The following is a 23,990-nucleotide window of genomic DNA, read 5'->3' as shown; positions in this document are numbered from 1 at the left end:
CTGCAAGGAGTCATCAGCAGTGCAATGGCTGCCCAGATTTATAAATTCTGCTTCAGGCAAATTGGTAAATATCTATTTTCAATTGGTTTTGGGGTTGTTTTTTTTTTGGTTGGGTGTTTTTTTTTTTTTTTTTGGTTGTTTGTTTGATTTTTTTCTTTGTTGGGGTCTTTTTTTTTTTTTTTTTTGTCTTTTTGGATTTTTAATATGTGGAGTTTCTAAACCCCTTTTTTTTGTTTGTTTGTTTGTCTTTGGTTTTTTTGGTTTTTTTGTTTTTTTAATATGTGGAATTTCTGGAGGCTAAACCCTTGGATTTCCCTGGGATGTCTCCATGCTCATGTGACATCTACCTTTTCCTCTTTCAAAATTAACTCCTAACATTACATCTGTGGATGCTCTGTTTTCCAGACAGACCCCAATTGGGCTTTTTAGTCCAAAACAGCTCTGCCTCTTCCCAGAGACAGTCAAGGCTCAGGCTGAACCTCAGGCAGTAAATCCCAAAGGTTTCAGCCCCTGGAGGATTCCATCCCCTGATACCTTCTCTCATCCATCCAGTGCTTGAGCACCTGGTGAGTTCATTGCCCATTTTATGAGCTATTGAGTGGGGTGAACATGTGACTGGGCTGTAATTGAGTTTTAACTGCTGGAAAAATATCTCATTTCTATTTGGGTACCGTGTTTATTGGTTTCTCAAATTTTTATCAGGTTTTTTTTTTTTTTTTTTTAGTGGCTCTGCTGACTCAGAAATGGGAGAGGACACCGTGAATTAGGAACTGTAAAAGGGAGGAAAAGTAAATTAGCGATGTTCGCTCCCTTCATAAATAAATATTTATGACTCCACCAATGGGTTCTCCTGCTTCAGCCCTGTGCAAACACTGTCTGCAGCAGAGGTAATGTTGATTTTAAGCAATGTGCTCTCAGAGGCAGAATCCTGCTCCTCAGTGCCTGGAGTGGGACTTAGCCCAGCTGTGTTCCTCACAAACTCTTTCATGCTTAAGATGCATGCCCAGGTGCTTTTTTAGGCAACGAGGAAAGTACTTTTGCATTGTTATTTCCATGGAATCTCCTGAACTTTTGTGGCATCAGTTTTTGCAGTCTTGCCTGCAAATTTATCTGAGCTATTCAATAAATCGCCAAAATTCGCTCAAATTCCTTGACTTCTGTCCCAACACAGATATTTATTTAGGAGATCCCATCCCTTCAGGCTGTCTCTCTTCTTCCCTGATGTTTCAAGCCCAAGAGGAACGAGGACTCTCCTCCTGGTTGGCGCTCTGATTTGGGCTGGGGAGAGGGATGTTTTTCCTGCGAGCGCTGGAGTTTCCGAAGGCAGCCGCTCGAGTTTGTTTGTTTCCCCAGCATTTCAAAGCCTGCCCTGTCCCATGGCTCCTCGGCTTTCGGGCAGCCTTCGTGTCTGACACAAGTGTGGAGGAAAACCCTCCTGACACAGGGTGGTGCAACCTCCTGCAGAGGATTGGCCAACCCCCTCAACATCCCAGTGCCAGACCACGAGCGCTGAGATGCTGAAATTTGTTCCTTCCTGGCACCGCTCAGGAAGAGCCAATTTAATGGGAGAAGCTCTGTCTGTGAAGACTTCAGAATAGTCTGATTTTTATCAGAAATGACAACAAAATGAGAGTAAGCCAAGGGTTCTCCAAAAGTTTTGCTTGTCTGCTGTCTCCTTTCACTTTCACCAACATCAGAGAGAGATTTTCATTATTTTCATTAGGATTTCTCCAGGAGACTCCCTATAGAAAAGTTTGTCCCTGTTGCTGCAAGTCCTTATGTTTCAAAGGGGAAATGAGTGTTTTTGGGTAAATTATTGACACAGCACAAGTGTGACTGCTCTGAGGTCGTTTCAGTGCATGAGGCTACATTCTTCCTCGCAGAGCTGGTGAAAGTAAACAACATTATTACAGATTTTGGTCATGCCCTGGCATCAGGCAGTGCACTTTCTGTGTTTGCCATATGCTCGCGCTGAACTGGAACAGCTCTGCGTACACAGGGAAATTGTTTCAAGAGCCAGCTCAGCCTCAGAACTCGCTGTCAAAATTACGACGTACATGATTCGCTCTGCCCACCACAAAAGGGTTTTTGTTTGTCGAGTGGAATAATGTGCAATTTGGGATGTCGTTCAGGAAAGATTTTTTTTTTTTTAAATGTCCTTATTTAATTTTTCTAAATTTTTTTTTTAGGATTTTTTGTGGGGTTTTTTTTTTGTTGTTGTTGTTTTTTTGGGGTTTTTTTGGGGTTTTTGTTTCATGCCCAGCCACAGGCCTGAAGACTGCAGCATGGGATTAGTGGCGAGCATCCTGCAGCTTCCCGCGACGACCGCGGCTCCACGTGAGGTGGGAGACGGAGGAGGCACAAGCCAAAACTTTAAACTGGGATTGCAGAAGGCGACTTGCTGAGCCAAATAAAGAGAAGAGGGAAAATTGACACCCCAAAAGACATGGACAATTGTTGCCACTGGCTGGGAGGCCTTAAATTACAACCCCGTGCTGTATATCCAAAAGCTTACACTTTCTATTTATATACCCCACTTCTTCTGTGCACCAAAAGTTGGATTTGGCAAATGCAGCTATTCCCTGCAGGCACATGGGTGGGGTTTGCTGCAGAGAAAATAAACTTGATTGTTGAAAACCTGTGTTTGCAATTACTCGGAGTTTCAATATTCTGAGGTCAAAATAGATCCTTTCAAATTCATAATGCTTTGAAACAGATTCATGTTCGTTCTGAAATGGTTATTGGATTAAAAAGAAATATTAGGATATTTTTGGTAGGCGAGTTATAGCAAAATCCTTCAATAGAAATTATGAAAATGTGGAAAGAAAGCATTGAAAGTTTTCGGGGGGTTAAAGAAGACCTTTTCTGTTAAAAATAATTAATTCTAAAAATGACAACCGCCTACATTAATCAGTTCAGCTACACTGAACTGGCCAAACCAGGTTTCCAATACATCTTTTGGGAGATTATTCTATAGTCTGAAAGACCTTTGCTTGGCAAAGGAGCAGGTATAAATAGTAAGAGACATTTTCTTTGGGGACTTTGGGGGACTGGACGAGAGTCATAGTTCATAAATATTGTCACAGAAAACCCTGTGACTGTCTATGGACAAAAAGCCAGATTTTGCAGTGTTTTTATTGTGCCTTAATTTCCTTAGGAGTGAGGACCATGGACTGGCATTTTAAAATAAATTAAATGTCCCACCAGGACTGAGCCAAGGAGGTCTCCCAAGTCAGGAATAATCCTTAAATTCTAAAGCAACCATTCAAGGGGACAAACTATTTTTAATCATTTATTCGCTATTTATATTTCAATGACATCTCCAGAGCATTTCAGCACAGCTTCCACCTTGGACGACCAATTTGAGATGACTTTTGAATGGGGAAAGTGTAAGAAATGGGGCCTTCAGGAGCAGGAATAAAAAGCAAATTCAGGAAAAAAAAAAAGAAAAAAACAAAAAACAACCCTCCTAAGTAATTATTTAGGTCCTGGAGCTGTGGCAGTGCACTGCAAAAGAGCTTCAAGGACTGAGAGCCGGAGCCTTTCTCCTCCACCTCGGACTGGAGCTACATCTGGCATTTCCCCCTCGTAGGAAAACAGTGAGGGGCTTGTTCCAAGGAAGGTGCAAGGAGGGGAGCCAGAGCCCGCTCTGCATGCTCCTTGCCTTGAAATATTCCTTCACTGCATGCCCACTTGAAGGCCCCTTTATGCTGAGGAAACTCAGTGTAAATAGGAGTCAGGCTCAAAGAGCCTGGAGAGCCGGAGCACGAGAGTTCAAACCTTTTCAATTCCAACGCTTTCAGAGCAGAGCAGCCCCGAGCCTCCAGCCGGGTTTCACCCCACTGGACAAAGTGTGCTCGTTAGGGCTGGCTGATGAGCTCTGCTAATTACCCCGTGCATGGGGCTGCCATGTTACGGATGGCAAGAACACCAGGGGAATGTTTTCGGAGAAGAGGAGGGGGCGTCTCTTAGTTCTCCTCAATTTCTTGAGAAGAAAAAGCTTTTTTTTTTGCTTTTTTTTTTTTTTTTTATTACCCTTAAAGTGTTACTTGTAAATGGAGGCCAGAATTTAATTTCAGATAGTGTTACTCCACCTTGTGCAAGTGATTTCTCTTGACACTGCACTGCCTGCCTGTGCACAAAAAGCCCTTTATGACTTACGCCAAAGAGCCTGAAGTATTTTTTGCCTCTCCAAAAATGATATTTCATTCCCGCTCCATTTTTTTTTTATTTTTTTTTTTTTTATCACCTGAACACTGGCCTTAAAACCACAGCACGCAAAGGCCCCATGTGAAGTAGGGAAAGGCATTCAGCATCTGCTTATATCCCCAAACTGAAGCACCAGTGTGCCTAAAAAAGCTTGTATTTAAAGGCATTGCAGCTGCATCAGCTCATATTTCATCCAGCCACCAATTTCCTTTTCCCCCTGACAAACAGGCCTCAGAAAGAACCCAGGCCAGAAATTCTCCACGTTAGCGAAACATTTCCTCTTTCCCGTTCTCCCTTCCATTAATGTTATTACGCTGCTCCTGGGAAAAGATGACTTTTCCAATCCAGGCAGCAAATTTCTCTCTTTTCTTTTCTTTCTGTCTGTTTTCTCCTTCTCCTGGCTAAGGGTAAGGGAAGAACAGGGGGAAAAGGAATATTGGGGTGAAAGGAAATAGAGTTTCTTCTAAAATCTGCCTCTCCTTCTGCACGTGGCTGCAGAGGGATAGCAATTCCTGCCTTTCCTTCCTTTGGCTTTTCCTTCCTTAAGAGGGAGAAAGCCACAATGTGGACAACTTTCAGGTGCTCAAACACCACCTTGGTGACAGCATCCACCAAGGGTCAGGTGCTCCCTATGGAATCAAAAACTGCTTCAAGCCCATTTGGGTGATGCAGGGGTTAAACTCATCCCAGACCTGGCTGTGGCTACTTACAGCTTGTTAACAAGTCAAAATTCAAAGTTGGCAGGGTATTATAATTTTTTTTCTGGATGCCCAGCAGCTTTCATGGTCCGTGCAACCCCACTTCTGCATGTCCACGAAAGATCTCAATCCTCCCAGCTTTCAGGACCAACCTTTTAACTCCTGGGTCTTCCCTGCCTGACTTATATCAGGACCAAAGTTCAACCTACACCAGACCAAAACCAGAAGGAGGAATTTTCCTGGCTGTCAGGAGAGCTGCACTCGCATCAAATCTGATTTTACCATGTGCATGTTCACTTCAGCCTGCTTTTATTTTCCTTCTCTCCCAGGACGGGAAGGCAGAGCCCCAGAGGACAGAAAACATCTCACTGAAATGAGTGGCAAAGGACAGCCAGGTCATAATTCCTGGCCTCAGAACGAGCGTGATGTGACTGAACCATAAACTTTCTGTTATGCACATAAAAAAAGGTGAAACATCAGCATCTGCTCACTGAAAACCCTCTCCAGCACTATTTTAAAATCATTTTACCTTATTCTAAAGTAACTCGCACAGGAAATCCATCCCTGTGGCAGCTTTTGTGAGTTCTTGTAGAGAATTTTTTCTTCTTTCTCATTGTGCCTAAAAGCCATGAAATAATCTGGGTTTGTCATGTTCGGGTTTTTCAGAAGTGAACCCAAAAATCATGAAAATGAGGCTTACAAAAGGAGCAATTTTCCCGTAAAGAATAGGTTTGACAGAAAATTTCCTGCAGGTACTGGTTGTTTAATCATGTCCTCGTGGCTGGATCAGGTATTTTCAATCAATCCCATTTTATGTAGTGTTTTAGCACTTCTTGGCAATAAGAACTAAACGTGGCTTCAGAAATAGGTCAAAAATCATCACTTAAAAAGAGCCCAGGAATGGTTCATTTCTGGACATCAAACTGAGCAAATGTCCTTTCTGTTGTTCTATTCCACTTGGACTTTGTAATTTCATTCTAAAAACCTTCTGCAGAAATTGCCATTTGCAGTGAGAAAAGCAAGATTCACGTCCAGCCTGAACTTTTCCTCCAGGATTATGGGGAAGGGGCAGTTTCTCTAACCACTCTTTGTTCCCCTTTTAAAATTATTTTTTGTGTTCTTACTCACTTTTCTGCTTTTGCTTTCCCCCCTGAGCTGGGAGCTTTGTTCAGACAGACCTTCCCTTGTGAATGGTTTCAGTTTCAACAAATTGCCATTCTGTGACACCCCGCCAAAAAAGGGCCTTGGAAAACTCCCAACCACCTCCAGCCTGTGCACTGGAGCACATTTCATTCCCAAATCCTGGGCTAACCATGGACCAAACCATCCATGGGTGTTGCTCCCTCCACTCCAGGGCATCCCCTCTGCGTTGGAGTTGGCCCCACGGAGCAGGGAAGGAATTTGCGTCCAAGGAGGGCAATCCTGGAGGTGACAGCCCTGGTTTAAGGCTGGGGAGGGTGTTATTCAGCATTTCTGACAAGAACAGAATAATGATGCTGTGTCTGGTTTTGATTTAGAGCGAGTTGCGGTGCCACACTTCAGAAAAAAAAAATAAAATTAATCCTGTTTTCTAGGGCTTGAAATGATCAATTTTCTCTTTTGGAAGGTTAAGTGTGGGCAATCTTTTCATTTTTTGGCTTTGTCATCAGCTAACAGAGAATCCTCTTTTATTCAAGTGTTCACAGAAACAAGAACTTATCAAGTTTTGAAAGAAATATAAAAGTATTGATAATCCCATGCTTTTACAAAAAAAAAAAAACAATCAGTTTTCCAGGAGTGTCTAGCAGTGATAACATGAAAAAGATGAGAAGAACTCTTTCTTTTTTCAGTCGTGGTAAAAGTAACTCTAGAAAGTGCAGAAGATGCATAATGAGATGCAAATCATTAAGTGCAAATGGACTAATTTAGACAATCAGGTTAAGTCTTTGCTGGCATGCAAAGATTTGTTCTTTGTTATGCACCTCAATGATTGATTCTCCTCAGATCCCCTGAACCTGATCCTTGACTTCATTATTTTTTCTTTCTACCTACAGTGCAGCAACTCACACAGAAATTTTGAACCGTGTTTTGACTGATTTTTTTCTTCGTTTCACTCTTCCCCACCGTGGTTTCTCAGAGCTATAAGAATAACAAAAATAATAAAGCCAATATTCCGGTTATGCCTGCAGAAGTTTTATTTCGGTTTTACTTCCACCAATGTCAAAATACCACTCGGAGCAGCCTTCATTCCCTGTCACGTGCTCACAGATTTTTCCTTCATGCCTTTCTGGTTAGAGATGTCTTGTTGGAGGATTTTATTTTGTGCATGTCAGAGAACAAGTATGTTTTTTATGACATTTATGAATGTGACCAGTCTGGGAACACGCTGTCTGTCTGGGCGGGCTGCAGCCAAACTTGAAGTCATTGTGACCAGAATTTCCAATTTTGGGGATGGCTGATCCATCAGCTGGGGTCAATAAATTGGCAGAGTCATCTTTTATAGTATGGGAAGGGGACTTGGAGGGATGGTCAGGGTGAGGTTTTAATTATCTGGGATATTAAGCAGGACTATTCCTTCCACCTTTCTCTGCCTTTCCTTTTGGATGTAAAATTTACATTAACTGCAATACTGAATAAAAAAATAATTTTGATTCTGAATTCCTGTTACAGAAACTTGTCCTGAAGTGCAAGGATCAAGCCTGTAGCATTAAAATATCGAAGAATTTCAGGGTTTTTTGCTTTGCATGAAGCCTACCTGCCTTGTTTCAGCTGCTCCAGCCCTCTGAAATCCATGATTGAGAGCTGCTAACTCCCAACGATACCCTCCTGGCAAGCAGGCTTGAGGGTTTTTTTTTTTAATATTTTATTTTAATTATTTTTAGTTTATAGCTCAGCAACTCGCCTGACCCAGGGGAACACTTAAACTAAATTTGATAGATGTCAAGTCAGGAAAAAAAAGAAAGACAGCAGTGTTCTTTCTCCCTGCAATTACAAATGTTTGCTGGAGACTTTTCTGACAGGATTAAGCGGAGCAAAGACCTGGGGGGAGCAAAGAGGGATTGGAGCCCAGGGCTCAGCTCAGCCTGGCTGATGTTCTCCAGAACATCCAAGGGGAGCAGGACACCTCCAGTAGCAGTTTCCAACTCCAAAAACAGCGTGTTTGCCTTTTTCCCCCCACTTTTCCCCTCAATCCCAACGTGTCTTGCCTCAACTGGAGGAGCTAAAAAGTGTGCCCTTGTTTTTTTAGGTGATTTTGAGGTGTGGGGATGCCCCCAGGCAAAATAAAAACCGGAGTTTAACAAACTGCAAAGAAGTGGAGAAAGGCTCCAGAATCCCGATTTCAACATCTCCCCCCAAAACAAATATCAGAAATATCCCAAACAATTTTTAAAAAATGAGAAAAAAAGTGAGTCTGCTGTTGTCCAACCCATTTTTTAGCTTGCAGACTAAATTTTTTTAATATACTGTAAAACAGACTGATGCAATCAGTGACAAAGAGAGAAAATTTGGGCTCTTTGAAATTGTGTAGGAATTATTCAGATGGGAAAAATGTTGCATTTCTCCAGTGTAATGTGCTAGCTGCATCAGGGAAAAGGAATGGGCTCTCCAGTTTTGTATCATTACATCACTGGCTCAAATCTTGCCCAGGAATTTAATCCAAAACTCAGTGAAATCAGTGGGAGTCTCATTACTGGGAATCAGTACTCAGGTACACAAAAAAAAAAAAAAAAAAAAAAAAAAAAAGAACAAATAGAAATTGTTAGCAAAAATGTTGAATTGTTATTTTGAAAGTGTTCACAGTTTTCTTTCCAATGGAAAAAGGGAAGAAATGATTTAAAATTCTGATTTTTTCATGTTTCTTTTCAATAATATTTTTTTGGGGTGATCCATACTCCTTGGAGATTTACTGCTTACATCTTATCACTGAAAAAGAAGGGGAATTACAGGCTGGGAAAGAATAACTGAAATACACCAAAGTTAGGTTCTGTTTAAAGGCTGGAAACACTCCTTTTTGCTTCTTTTCTTTCCATAATGAAGAAATCAAAATGCTGTCTATGGGACTGGATCATTTTTCCCACTGAAACAAAAGGCTGCCAAAGAAATTCTGCACAAATATGAAAGTGCTCCATGGTTCACGTGAAATCAGTTCAGTTTTGGGAATATTGTCAGTGAAATAATATTGCCAAAGCTGTGCCCATGACACTCAAAATAAAAATGCTCTGAGTATAACTTATTTCTAAACCTGGCTTGCATTTTCCTGATGGAGATGCCCTTTCTGTTTTGGGAACCAAGGGTGGTACTGCACTTGCTCGTGATTTAAGGTGTTTTCACTGTCTGTTTTCCAGTCTTAATAATTAATTTGAGGGAAAACTCCTTAATGAATGGACAGGTGCTCTTATAACTTATTCAGGAACATGTACTTGGAGTGAAATCGAAGCTGATTTATTTCTGTAACTGTGGAATGCAAGACTATTCCCTCCATATTTTTCTTCCCAGCTTCCAGACAAATAAATCAACACTCATACATATATTTACAATATTTGATAACAAAAAAAAAAAAAAAAAGAAAAAAGAGTGGAGGTTATCTGAATGAGTTGATAATCAGCCAGGTAAAGTGGTTTAGCAGATGATGACACCCCAAATTGTTCTGTGCTGAAAATTATCTGCTCCTGTTCTTTAACTCTGGGTGGGCAAGGCTGCTTTTCCTCTGTCTGCTGGAAGAAAAAGCAGGATGGCTCTCCCTCTGCTTTTTGGCTTAGCTGCACACATCTGGGTTTCCTATCAAAAGAAATAAATATCAGTCCTAATTAATCCTTGGAGGCTGCTGGGTACGAACTCCTGAGCAGCCCAGGCTTTAATTCCAGGCCCAGGGATGGGGTGGGCTCTGCAGGGCTGGCTGTTGATTTAATGCACGATATCATGTCCAAAAAGATCTGGAACAACACTGATTTACATCAGCTGAATATTTGGCTCATTTGAGGCTCTCATGGGAAGGAGAGGGGGGATACCTCCACAGGTCCATCCCCCCTGCTCTGCTCAGATGTGGTGTGCAGCAAACTGCTCTGTAAAATGCTTAGGAAACCCAGGGCAGTTTTTATAAATGCAATTTGCTGAGGTTGTTTAATTGGGAAAAAAAATATTCCTTCAAGAAATGCAAACTGTTTGATTTATTAGTCCTTTAGAAAAAATTATTTATAATGATTTGAGCAGAAGATAAAACTGCTGTGTTTCAGACAAAGGAGTATCAGGATGGCAACACTCTGATTAGTTTTACATCTTTCCTAATTCAGCTAATTCAAAGATAGACCTCGGGGATTTCCTTGAACAGCAATAAAACTTGTTGAGAATGGGCTCTGTTACATGTTTTACAATTCAAAACCTCTCTGTATTTTTTACTCCCTCTTTTTAATTTTTTTTTTAATTCAGAAAAAAAACTCTGAAATGATTTTGATCCAAATATCTGAGTGAACTCAGAGCAAATGGAGGTAAAGGGAATGTTAACACTGGCCTGGGTACAGCCAGGCTTTGTGCAAACTTCTCCCCCTTCCAGTGCTCCTCAAACCTAACCTGCAGTAAAAGTTGTTATTCCAGCCCTGGATTTACCCAGCAAAAAGCTGCCAACGGCCCCAAATCGTGTGGCTGATTTCTGTAACGAGTGCTAATGAGACCACCACACTGATTTTCCCTGATTTATTATTTTCCTTCCCAACCAGAGCCCAAACTGGAGCCCTCATCCCCAGAGGTTCAAACCTGGTGTATTAATTCTTTGCAAAATTCCTGCTGCCTCCCCACGATGCCATGTGAAGTCATTCCCGTGGATCCAGGCTGATTTTGTTGTGTTCGCATGATTATCCATCTATTAAATTATATTTTTCCAGTGGAGAATACTTCAAATATTTCCAAAGAAGACTTTTATTTTTTTTGTCTCCCATTGGGATTATTGAAAGCAAAAAATGAAAGGAATATAATCATACCAGAAAAAAAACCCCTTATAGTTAAGTCAAAAAAGCAGGGAAATTTGAGAATTTAGAATTATGGAATCATTTAGCTTGGGAAAGACCTCTGAGACCATTGAGTGCATCCCTTATCCCAGCACTAACCCATGTCCCCAGGTGACACATCCACATGTCATAAATCCCTGCAGGAATGGTGACTCACCCACTGCCCTGGGCAGCCTTTCCCAGTGCTTAACAAACCTTTCAGTGAAGAAATTTCCCCTAATATCCAAGCTAAACCTCCCCTGGCACAACCTGAGGCTGTTTCCACTTTGGTTACTTGGGAGAAGAAACCAAATTCCACCGCAGTCCAACCTCCTTTAAAGATGAAGCTGATGCTGACAATTGATGGCCCTGGATCAAGCAGAGATTTCAGTCAGAAACCTTTACTCTGTGCAGAATTTCATGAAATTTCTTTCATGTTCCTGAATTTTACACACACTTTCACATAGACCTGTCATATAATGGCAAAGCAAGAGAATCCTCCAAACAAAGAAAATTAATATTCTAATTAACATCAGTGTCCAGTCTTGATTTCTGAAAGTGTTTCATGAACACAAAGGGCCAGATTAATAAAATAAGGTTCAAAAAGTAAGAGCCAGATTTTTTTCTGGAATGGCAGGAAATCAATGCCATAAAAATCAGATTCAATTGTAGAAATCTCACAGAATTTTTTGCTTTTCTGTGCCATTTTTATGGGCAATCCAAGACCTGCCACCAGCTCTGATTTTCTTCAAATCCTTTGATAAAAGGAAGCAGTAAAATCACAACAAAATAAATTATAATCCCTGCTATTTTTGGGCAAGCAAAGCCCTTGTGAAGGAGCAGGAATGGCTGCAGGAAGGTCATTGCCAGGAAGTATTTGAGCACCATTAATCCCCCTCTATCAGTCCCTCCTGGGTGATAAGAGACCCCTCTCACCCTGATATCTCCAAGTGCTCACTGACATGTTCCTGTTTTCCACGTCTGGCTGTAGGTTTGAGTTTCTCTCCCAGTTTTCCCTTTAGCTCTGGAGCCAGGACAACGTGGCCTCATTGTCTGGTCTCTTCTCCGTCAAAAGTGAGTGTTCTATCAGCAAAAACCAAATCTGAGTTTTAAGTATGAGTGTGCAAGCTCCATATTTGTATTTAACTGCTCATTCTGTATTTACCCATGATCTATGAGTGCCTGGCTGGGCACACACAGAGAATGCAAAGCCTCCTTCCTCTGTGAATAGCATCATTAATTTGGATTTAATTTCATTCTCACATAGAAATTCCTAGATAGAAATGTGTGTTTGGGCTCCAGGGTGAAAGGTACCTAAGATTGCAACAATTAATTTGAGGATTTTTTTCTTTTTATTTATTTCTCCAGCTATTTATGGGGTCACACAACCACTGCCAGCCCATCCATGAGCAGGGACACCTTCCACTGCCCCAGGCTGCTCCAACCCTGTCCTTGGGCACTTTCAGGGATTCAGGGGCAGCCACAGCTCTGGGCACCTGTGCCAGGGCCTGCCCACCCTCATGAAGCAGAATTCCCTTTTTTTTTCCTGAATTTTATATGTCATAATGCAACTGCATAATGAGGTTTAGCACAAACAGAGTCATTCAGATTTCGGTTGTGTTATCCACATAAAAATTCATCCCAGCCAGATGTAATTTAGAAAGTGGAGGAGGGATTCATGATTATTGGTTACATCATCCAAACCTACTTGAGGAGCTGTTCATGAACATCAGAATTTGGCACAGATTTGGAAAATTTCATTTTCCTTTGGCAGGGGAAGCTGACTAGAAATACTCAGTGATCAGATTTTCAGAGATGTTGAACCTTTGCAGCTCTTCCCATTTCCATAGCAGCATTCCAGGGTGTGACACAGCTGAACCTCTGTTTGTTGTCATCCATAGGTTTCCTTTATGACTCTCTGATTAAAAATGAATCTCTGTAAATGCATCTTCCAGAGAAGAAAATGCAGCTCTGCCTGTGCCTTTTTGGGGTACACGCACATCCCTGCTAATGCCAGTTTATGTGTCCTGTCCTACAAACCCCAAACCACTGCCTGACCTCACAGCCTGGACCAGCCTGAGCATTGCAGGTGTTTCACTCCCTTTATTATACAGCAGATTTGAAACCCACAGTTTTATGAGAAAAATCAAGGGTTTGTGCTGTGAGCCTCATTTGATGCCCTGTGGATTTGTGTATGATTTTTACAGCACAGACAGGCAATCCAGCTTTCCCTTTAAGGAGGACATCAAGCCAAATTTCTGCCTCTGACTATTTTATGAAACATGTAGGAAGTTAATATTTAAGGAGAGTTTGGCTCATTGATCCCATTTGACAGATGGATACACAGATACAACCCAGACACAGGGACTGCATAAGCCTGAAATCCCTAAGGAGGGCAGCTAAAATACATTTTGTGAGGAGCAGACTCACTTCTTCACAGGCAGTTGCAGAACTGCAGGTGGGATTTCACATGGACTGGGGAGCTTTGGCTTCAGCCAGGGGTGGGTTGTCTGTACAAATGGAAAACGAAATAGACATTCAAAATGGGTGAAATGGGAAAATCAAAGCATTCAGTAATTTATAATTAGGTTAAAAGAGGTGATTGCACACATCTAATAAACCTGCTCATTGTGCTGTGGGCTCCTCTTTGTCTGGGATGGATGTTTGGAAAAAACCCCACCTGAACATATTTACAAATGTGCAGTGAAAAATTTGCTTTTTTAGATTTAATTTTTTTTTCCTTTTCATCATAATCAATTCTTTCTTTTCTATGATGACTTGATTATAAATATGGCATTTTGGCCATAGGTGACAGGAGCACTCTGGGCCAGATGTGCTGGCTGCCTCTGAAGGGCTTGGCCATAGGATGCTGGTGGTTTAGAGTAACAGGAAACCTGAGGAATATCATAAATCAGCCTTTTCTGACTGGGTTTCTTGTACAGAGTATAACAAAATGTATTGAATAACTTAAGTATGTGTGAGTCTCCTGCCTACCAAATTACTAGGGGCTGCCAGTGGAAAACACACTAATTTGATGTTGGCCTCCAAGAGAAAATTGTTAAACGAAAATTAGGTTTCAGCATTTTAACACAAAAATCAACTTGGAGTTCAGTGTTAACAGGAGCCTAAGGATTTAACTAACTGCAAGGAAAACAAGGAGAGACAAAATTCCTGACTTACTAAACCCCAGTCCTGAGAAAAAAGCCTTTTACTTCTGGATCCCAACACGGCAGGAGGGACCAAGCGTGTACCAAAGGGTGGTTTTCTTTCCTTGCTCTCTCCTGCCATGGATTTCACAAGGTCATAGGCTGACATTTTGTACTTTTCCACACTTCTATTGACTTTCATTAACAATAAACAGAAGGTGCTGGGCCAAAGTCATCGAATCCGTGACAGAGTGTTCGAAAATATTAAGCTTTCCACATTGAAGGACATCAGAAGGGGCTGAGCTCAGAGATCCTCTCCCCTAGTGTCCTGGCAGGGCTCTTCAGGAGAGATATGAGAACCACATCCGAGCTGCTCCCCTTCAAGGAGCTGTTTCCAGCCCTAACTGGGGTTGAAGCAATCACATTCCAGGGATATTCCTGTGGATAAACCTGCCTGTGGCAGTGCAGCTCCTGCCCTAACCAGCTACAATAAGTTATTGCAAATTGATTCATCCCAGGCCTCAATTAAAAGGTGCTCTGTTCTTATCACCCCATTAAAGAACATTTAAAAACCATTCATTAAGAGCAAAAATGTGGCCTGTTCCTCTCCCAGCTCTTCTCTGCTCTACTTAAATAAAATAATACTGAGAAACCAAACGTTTTTTTTTCCATAACCATTCTTTTGGGTTTATTTTGAAGCAATAATACTAAAGGTCTTTCAGTCTCCTCTTTCTGACCATTTTGTGGAGGCAGGCATGGCCTGGCACTCTTGTTCCCTGAAGAACAGCTCCCACATCAATGCTTCAGCATCCACACCTTCTCAGATGCCTGTGTTTTCCCTTGCAGAAACCACTCTGAGACATTTTTTAAATTTATAAATTAATGGGCTTGCAGTGGATTGGCCCAAGTTTCACCAGTTCTTACACACTGGAGATATTTTTTTGGTCAGCCTGGGACATTTTCTTTCCTGCAGAGTCTCTCCCTTTCTCCATGGCGTTGCTACGTGATCTGCTTGAACATGGACCTCCTCTTGTTTGGAATTCTTATGGCTGAGAGAGCAGTTCATACATTAAATATTAGAGAGAGCTCCTGCTTGAAATGCATCCACAAACCAGAGTCCTGAGCCATACTTCTTGTTCTCTTTTGAATCTGTGTTTTGGGTTCTGGCAGAGGGACAGGAGCGAGTGTGGCGTGCAGCGTTTCCCAGACTGTGTAGCTTGGCACCACAAAATCATTTCTTTGGAGTTCCAAACCTGTCAGGATGCTCTCCCGAAACTGCTCCACATTTCAGACGTGTAACACTAAAATGTCACTTTTGGAGCCCAAACCAGAGCGCCTTCAGCTCTCTGATTGGCAGAAAACTGACAGATAAGCTCCAGGGAATTTCTCCTACAGCTGTAAACTTTCAAAAATACTTTACTGCTGCAAAAACTATAGAGTGTGGTTTAAATGAACAATATGCCCTCTTCATACCTCAGCAGCAGCGAGAACACACTTCCCACTTCAGCATGAACAACCCAGGGTTGATTTCTGACTTTTTTTCACCCACACGGAACAGGTTAAGCAGTTCTTAGCTCGTTTTTACCCATCACACAAAGCAGACGAGATTCCAGACATCTCTGGGAAGGGGAAGAGATGATACAGATGGTTGTGCAGATGTTTGGATCCTGTTCTCTTCATGCTCTAGGCAGTTTAACCTCCTTGTATGCCTCACAGAGGACCAGATCACGGCCCTGTTCCGTCCCTGGGATCCTGCAGAAAGCCCAGTCTCCAGTTAAAATGTTTATGTGACATTCCGAGCTTGGCTCTGCTCTGCCCTTGTGGGCCAAATCCTAACATGACCCAGTGCTCTCTCACATCAGCTGGAGGTTTGCCTGGATAAAGTAAAAGTTAAAAGTAAGCCATGCCTCCAGGTTTCAGGCCAGGGATTTCATTTCACAAAAGCTCCATGTGTTAGAAAAAGATACATCAGCTTCAGCCCGCTGCAGGGTTGTTTTTTTTTTTCTGGAACTTTTTCTGTTTTGACTTTTAAAAATCTGAAATATGAGGAGGAAGGTCTTCTCCTCCCACTCCTGGGTCTACACCCTTCCCTGAACAAACCTGGTCTCAGCAGGATCTGAATCCTTCCTGAGGCATTTACGTCTCCAGGGGCCAGAGCTGTTGGCACTCTGCCCTAATGTCATCAAGGGAAAGTTGTCTCCTGAGATTACCAGGGGCTGGGCATGTCCTGCTGTATTATCCAAAGAAGCTGTGGCTGCTCCAGCCCTGGAGGTGTCCAAGCCAGGTTGGACAGGGCTTGGAACAATCTGGATCTAGTTGAAGATATCCCTGCCCATGGCAGGGGGTTGGAACAAGACGAGCTTTAAAGTCCCTTCCAACTCTAACTATTCTGTGATCCTATCATTTTATGATTCTATTTGCTTAAGAACAACCCCATTTTACTCTGGTTTTATATTAACATTTACTCCTATATTCTCTCCCTGCCCTTCATTCCAGCCAAAGAAATGGCTGATGGTTTTATAGGAGCAATTCTAACAAGAAAATGTAAGGGCTAAACAGTCTTGGGAAAGGACATGACAGCTCTCCATCTGAAAAAAAAGACTGCTGGAAAACACACAGGCTTGGGAAGAGCCTTGAGCTCCAGTTCCTGGGGAGGGTTGCATGCCTTGGGTTTACCTGTTGCTTCCATGGTATTCACACTTTCCCAGTCAATTCTGGACATGTATCCCATGGTTCCCCATGTCAGAGGACAGCTGGGACTGCTGTGGGACATCTGGGATGTCCTTTGCAGGGAACAGTGAGGAAGTGTGCTGGAGGACTCCCTGCCCCTTGCATGATACATCAACCCCAGTCCAAACCAGCAGAGAGGCCAAGTTTGACCCCACTGCTTTTTGAGCTGCTTTTGGTTGCAAGGGGTAAAAACTTGATGTGGTATCATTGAATCACAGGCTGGAAAAGACCTCCCAACCCATCCAGTCCAGCCTTTGACCTATCCCACCATGCCCACTGCACCAGATCCCAAAGTGTCATGTTTGAATGCATCCAGGGATGGTGACTCCACCAATCCTCATCACCCTTTGCAGGGACCATGGATGGGTGTGCAGGGATGATTGTGTGCATGGAGATGTCCCTGAGGGGTTGAGTGTAGCCTGGCTGTGTGGCCCTTTGTGTGGAGATATGCCCCTTTCCATGGGGGTTGGCTTCCCCGAGGCCAGGTGGTTTCTGATCTCCCTCTCCCCAGCAATACTTGAAATAATTATGAGCCCAAAAATCAGCCAAATTCATCTGTGCTGTCAATCTTCTCTGCAGATGCTCTGGAGGTAGTGCTGAGTCTCTAACCACAGTGTTTCAGTGCTTTAATTGTGCCTTCTGCTTTGGGAACACAGAAAAAGGAGTGAGTAATCACCATGAGCCCATGAATGAACAGCGAGATTGTGCATGGAGAGACTGAGAGAGAGAAAGAGAGAGACCACACAGCGAGGAGTGGGAGCTGTGGGATTAGGAGCTGGGATTTCTTCTTCTCTGTGCACAATCCACAAGGCCCTGCTGCCCTGTATGATCTCATGGAAGAAGTATATTTTCCATCTGTGAGGAACTCCTCGCAGTATCAGCTAAGTGCAAATTAGCAGGATCATTAGCCACTCTTTGAGGGAGACGGCTGCCAGGAAGCCTGGCTGTATGTTTGAGGCAGAATTCCTAATGTCTGTGTGTCTGGAGGAGTATAAATTCTTCTGTTCCCCTCCAGTAGCCTAATTAGATTTTACTCTGTTTATTAGAAGAGTTCGGTTGCTCGCTTAACATGAAATAAAATCTGCATGATTAAGAAGTCACGAGCAGTAAAGCTTACAGTGTGCTGGTAGAAATTTTCCTTGTGGATCAACAGTGATGAAATCCTCGAGAGTTAAATAAAGTGAAAGCAGGACTGGGTTTAGATCCAGGATCAAAACAGGGTGTCAGGGATGGAGGGAGGGTTGGGACGGGGGTATCATGCCATTCAAATCATACTTGAAATGATACATTTTCTGGGGAAATTGCATTTTTAACCACTTATCAGAATGGATCTTCACTGGAAAACAAAGATAAGAAAGATGCTCTTCCATTTGAAAATATATTCTTCTATCCTCACTTCCTTCACAATATATCAAGAGTCAAGGGCTCTAAAAAGTGGAGTAATATCTAGATCTAATTCTATTCAAATATCTTCAAACCTTTCAGAAGCTGATGGCCCTAGTGATGTCAAACAGCCTCCAGTAGAAGCTGTATCCATTAATTTTTCTACAGTGAAGCTTGGCCTTGGAATAAAAATCCATTGAAGGCAGTGACATGCTTGGGGCTAGGATTAGATCCTTGTATGGAAAATGCTGAACAGCCAAAAACCCCTGAGATCCCTGGAGTTCAGGATTTGCCCCACAGTTTCCAGATCTCTGGTGGCACTGAATTCCAGGCACGCTGGAATTCAAAATTTCCATGTAATATTTTAGGAACTGAAGGCTAGGGGAACCAGAAGAGAAAACAGATATTCTATTTCCCCTGACTTTGTTGGGAACAGCTGTGTCACACACAAAGCCATCAGCAAACTGCAACGGGGAGTTTTCCAAATGGTTTTTGAGTTGATGACCCCAAAATCCCACTTTAAAAAAGCCTCTGGATTCTCTTACCTGTAGAAAAAACAGAGCGTTTTTTCTTTCTCCCAATAATCTGAGAAAATAAACTCTAATTGTAAACAAGTTTATTCTTTTGGAAGACCTCCAAGAGCTGTGTCTAATGTAGTGTTTTTGGTGCTGGGCTGTACCTAAAACCTCTGAGTCCAGCCCACCCTGCTGGTAGGGGCAACCTGATCACAGACATGAAATCCTGCTCCTCATGGGCCATTTAAAAATCCATCAGGGTGCAAATCTGAGGATGAAAGTCGGAAGCCTGGTGTAGAAAGTAAGTTCTGGAGCCTAAAAAAAGAAAAGAGCAAGCTCAGAGGAGGTTAAGAGTCAAGGGATGGAGACTCGAAACCCAAAACCTTCCCAAAAAAGCAAAGGGATTTGTGCAACCCAAGGGACTAAAAGTACATTTTGGCCCATGCTCTGGTTTTCCTCAGCACGTGCCCAGCCACAAGAGCCCATGTGGTTCTTCTGTTTTCCCAAGTCTTTTGAAATATAGATGCAAGAGTCTCGAATCCCTGCGCTTCCCTGCATTCCTGAAGAAATTGGCCCACCAAGTCGTTGTAATTCAGGATACCACCATACACCCACATGTAAGATTCCTTAACAACTATGCACATTTTTAGGCTCAAATATTTTAGAATTGTTTTCACTGTGCCTGAGCTGTAATTGGCTCAGCTTCCCAAGTGTTGGATCATCTAACTGGAGTGATTTTTGACTCCGAGCCCAGGCACCATATCAAAACATTTATCAATTAATCATAAAAAGTAACTAACATTGTTGTCCACCCAAGAAAAACTGTCACTTACAGACTCATGTATGTTATTCCTTATGAAAGAGCTGCTATATAGAAGTTGATTTCCTGCACAGACCAGGTGGAAAATCTGCTAAAGGCAGAGGTCAAATTTAGTTTAATTTTATACCCTTTGTTAAGAATGTTCTCCCTCTCTCTCGCTCTCTAAAAAAAAAAAAAAAAAAGAAGAAGAAAAAAACCCACCCTTGTGCTCCTTTCCAAGTATTCTAAAGTTAATTCATGTGGAAGAAAAAAAAGATTAGGATAAAATTTCAAATATTAAATTCAAATGTAGGATTAATGAGTTTTATTTCAAAGCCCCAGAGGTTGTCTGGAATTTAGGACATTTTTTTAGTGGCAGACACGAGACACAGCCAGATGCAGTCGTGTTTTGGACCAGCTCAGCACAAATTTAGCACCTTGAAGGAGAAATCTTATGTCTGTTTTGTAAAGCAAACATTTCAACTTTTCCAAAATCCCTTGTCCAAAAGATATTATTGTTGCACTGGATGAAGGAAAGGATTTAAACTAAGGCTGACTGGTTGCTCCAGTACAGACAAATTGCCACCCCATCACCATCCCTGTAGGTGATGTAGGTCTCCTGCCCCATGCAACAGAACCATATAAATCATATCTTTATTTTTTAATACATTACAGACCAGTTACTCTAAAACACATACTAAACAGCTTTCCTTTTTTTTTTTTTTTTTTTTTTTTTTTTTAAAAAAAGTTTTTTTAAAATTGGGGAAAAAAAAAAAAAAAAAAAAAAAAATTTGAACCATTTCCTGAAGCCAAATTCAAGACAGTCGTTGCGACACTCTGCAGGAAGGATCTTTTTGCAGCTTGGTTTCTCCAAGAGCAGCAGGGAAGGGCTTGGCAGAGGTACAAAGCCCATTCTTCTCACGCCCTCCCAGCCAGCATGGCAAACCCGGGGCTCAGGGGCTGCTCCCCTTCACACCCTCTCCCCGAGGCAAAGCCCTTGGAGGCCAAACCCCTCCCTTTCATTAAAAGATTTTGTTATCATCCCAAAAATTACCATCCTTCAGCCCCCTCCCTCACAGGGTTGCTCCCAAGAAGCCCCAAGTATCAGCGGTGTTTCAGGTCACCATAATTTGTTCAGAAAAAAGGAGAAATTCCTGTTTCCAGACAAGTGATGGCTTGGGAAGGGTTGGTAACACCTGTGGAGCTCAGCCTGCAGGTCCAGAGCAGGTGGTTGGACCCCGGTGTCTTTTGGGCAGCCAGAAGTGCTAAACATTGTCCTGATTGAAATCAAAGAATTAAAATCCCCGCTGAGTTCAGCGGAAGAGGAAGGTGGCCAACTTTGGGTTTAATGTTTTATGTATTAACGTTGAAATCTTGATGGGAAAGAACTGAAACCTTGCAGTGAACACCTCCAAACCTTGGAATCTTGTCTTAAAAGATTCCAATTATAGCAAGAAGAAAACACTGGCGTTTCAGTTTCACATTCTGGCGCTTGATCAAATGGACATACCACAGTCTGTAAATAGACCCAAAAACTGAAAAATCCTTCCAATTAAATTCCTTCATTGCCTCAGAACTCTGACTCACCTGTGGACAATCAATGGAATTAACATAACAGATAATTAGAACTTGGTGATAGGCAAGCTTCAGATTAATTATTCCATTTAGAAAAACACTCAAAAATTATTTTTTTTCTTATTTCTTTCTGAGATGAAAATCCTACAAGAACAGGTTTTCTCCCCTCTAGTACAGAACAAAAATAGTCCATGGAAACAGCCTCATCTCACAGTATTTCTGGTTTTGGGGCCCTATAATAATCATTAAGTGTGAAAATATAACAAAATACTATGTAAAGTAGCAAATATAATTTAAAACTCCTAAAAGTTTTCCCTGAACTGCAATTAAATTTTCTGGTCAACCCCAGTTTTATCCCATCTGACTGCTCATAATCTCATCCCATCTCTAACTCTTTTCATCAGCAATGAAAGTTTGGATTTAAAGCTCCATTTCCAAATGGATTTCTTGGACAGGATGGGAGAAGGTGGATGTAATTTTCAGGAATTTCAGGTTCTAACTGCCTGGCGGCATTCTGAGTGCAATGCTGAGCCACTACCAAAGGAAGGGAAAAGCTGTACAAGGCAGTGGCAGCTGCTCTGACTGCAACCAGATTTCACCCACATGAGGGCAATGCCTCTTTTGGTCTTTCTCATTTCTGAACTCAACCCCTGACATGGCTTTAAGCTGAAAAGTATCTTAAAAATCAAAAATTTCACCAAAATTTGCTGAAGACTCAGTGTTTTACAGACAAAGTGTTTCTATATATTATCAGTGAGACAAGTTTATGCTTCATTTTGGATATAATCAGAAATGTTTTATCCCTAGACACTGCTTTGCACATGTTCAATCTTTATCAAAACGTCACAGTTTGACACTTGTGTCCAAAAGTCCCCAGATCAGTTGCATCACTCTGACCCATTGTCCAAGGCCAGCTAAACTGGAGGCTGAGCCAAGGGACACGTTATCCAAAGGAAAACAGCAATAGCTGAAACATATCTGAGGCACCAACAGGATGTGAACCCTTCACAACATCTTCCTTTGCTGAAAACCACTCAGCCCAGCACAATGAAAATATTGGGCTGTGCTGCCACCTGCACCACGAGCACCTCCCAAGGCTGCTTGGCTGGAGGCATTGGATGGTTTTCCACTCTTGGCCTGGCCTCTGGTGTGAAGTATTCCCACAGCTGGATGTGAACAAAGAGTGAGGCATCCCAGTGACTGGACAAGAGGCTCGAGCCAAGCCCAGGCCTGGGTGGAAGCCTGTTCCATGACCAGTTGCTCCACACCTGGCTTGGTGCTTGGGGATGTCCTCCGTGGAGCCGTGAGGTTTTTATGGGCACTCCATCTATCATTGCATCCAGGGGGGAAAAAAAAAAAAAATAGAACAGCAAAAAGAATAAAACGAAGATTTTTATGGGCCTAGGAGGAGCTAACCTGGAAATATCACTGGCACAAATAGAGCTGTTGAGCAGACAATAGCGCTGGGGTATTGCCATGGGTTTGTTTACCCAAACGTGGCCATCCTCGCTGTGAGGTCCCCACCCTGCTGCTCCCCAGCCTGGGGAGCTGGTGGAACACAAGCTGTGATTGCCATGCTGACAGCTTTATTGCCTCCCTGACCTTGCTATTTTTAAGGGAACAGGTTATCTCTGTGATGTAATCAGGTCTTCCTCGTGCTGTGAGGTCATTCCCACTGCAGGGAGCTGGAGCCTTTGGTCCTCACTCGCCTTTGGAATGCCAAGTCAGCTGTTCCAGGTGTCCAGGAGCTTATGGCACTGGTTGGACTGAAAGCTACTGAGGCTGATCCTCTTTTCCCAAATCACTCAGGAAATATGGCTTTGGTTCCCTTCTTCAAACCTAGTTTATCTAAATTGATAAAGAGAATTTAAATATCCAGATTTTGAGACATGAAGCTTAAAAGAGCATCAGTGAGATTAATTAAATGTGTGTTTGTGTTAGGAGTGGGAAAGTGCAAGTGCAAGTTATAGTTCACAAGTGATTCTCTGGAATGAGTGCAATAAGTAAATAAATGATAAAATATGTTGTTGCGCTTCCATTTTGAAGGTTCTCATTGCAAAACAAGTGAACAGAACAGCCAGACCTTCACTTAGGGAAAATAAAATTTCCCAGTGGACTGAGTTCTACAGAGTTATTAAAGGCTTTATGTCAAGATTATTTCTCTGGAGAAGATACAGCCATTATTTCAGCAAATGCTCAAAACTTGGGTCAAATTAGAAAAGCATTTACTGATTTAGTAACTACTTATCCAACATTATCTCTATGTAAACTATTTACCCAGAATGATATGACTTAAAAGCTCTCTCCTATTCTAAAATTCCTATCTCCTGTCCTAATTCCATGAGCATCCAACCTCAAAGGCTGGATGAGCTCTGTTAGGAAGCATTTTTTCCAGCTCCCATGGGAATAAAACACCTTTTCCAGTCTCAGCTGGAAATTAAAAAAAAAAAAAAAAATTAAAAATCAAATCCTGTTTGAGCTAATGCAGTCCAAACACAGCCAAAGGTGTCTAAGGTGCTCCAAAGAATTTCCCCAACCCCTATTCTTGTTGATCCCAGTGTCAAGATGGTTGTGGAACCCAACCACAAAACTGCCTTGGCTTCTCTCAGCCTGCAAACCTCAAACCTTGAGGGATGCATTAAAGGAAATGGTGGCCCTCTCCTCCACAGCTCCTATGGAATGGGAAAATGGGCTTATGGGCCATTAAATCCCTCCATTCCTTCAGAGGTGGTGTTATGGGCACATCTGAGACCTCCAGGGAGCAGCCAGTGGGTGTAACCTGCACAGGGACACAGTTCCCATAACGTCACAGCAAGAAGAGGTGAGCTGGAGCAAAAATAAATTCATTTTCTCACCAAACACCCTCCTATTTTTCCGAGTCCAGATAAGCAAATTAAAAATGATGTCATGGCTCCCCCAGGACACTGCAACATGCTGCCATTTGTCCAGCCAGAGTACAACTCCTATTAGTGTGA

This window comes from Onychostruthus taczanowskii, unplaced genomic scaffold (assembly GCF_017590055.1).
Source record: "Onychostruthus taczanowskii isolate IOZ18803 unplaced genomic scaffold, ASM1759005v1 scaffold18, whole genome shotgun sequence".
Taxonomy (NCBI): Eukaryota; Metazoa; Chordata; class Aves; order Passeriformes; family Passeridae; genus Onychostruthus; species Onychostruthus taczanowskii.
This window is presented reverse-complemented; position numbering follows the sequence as displayed.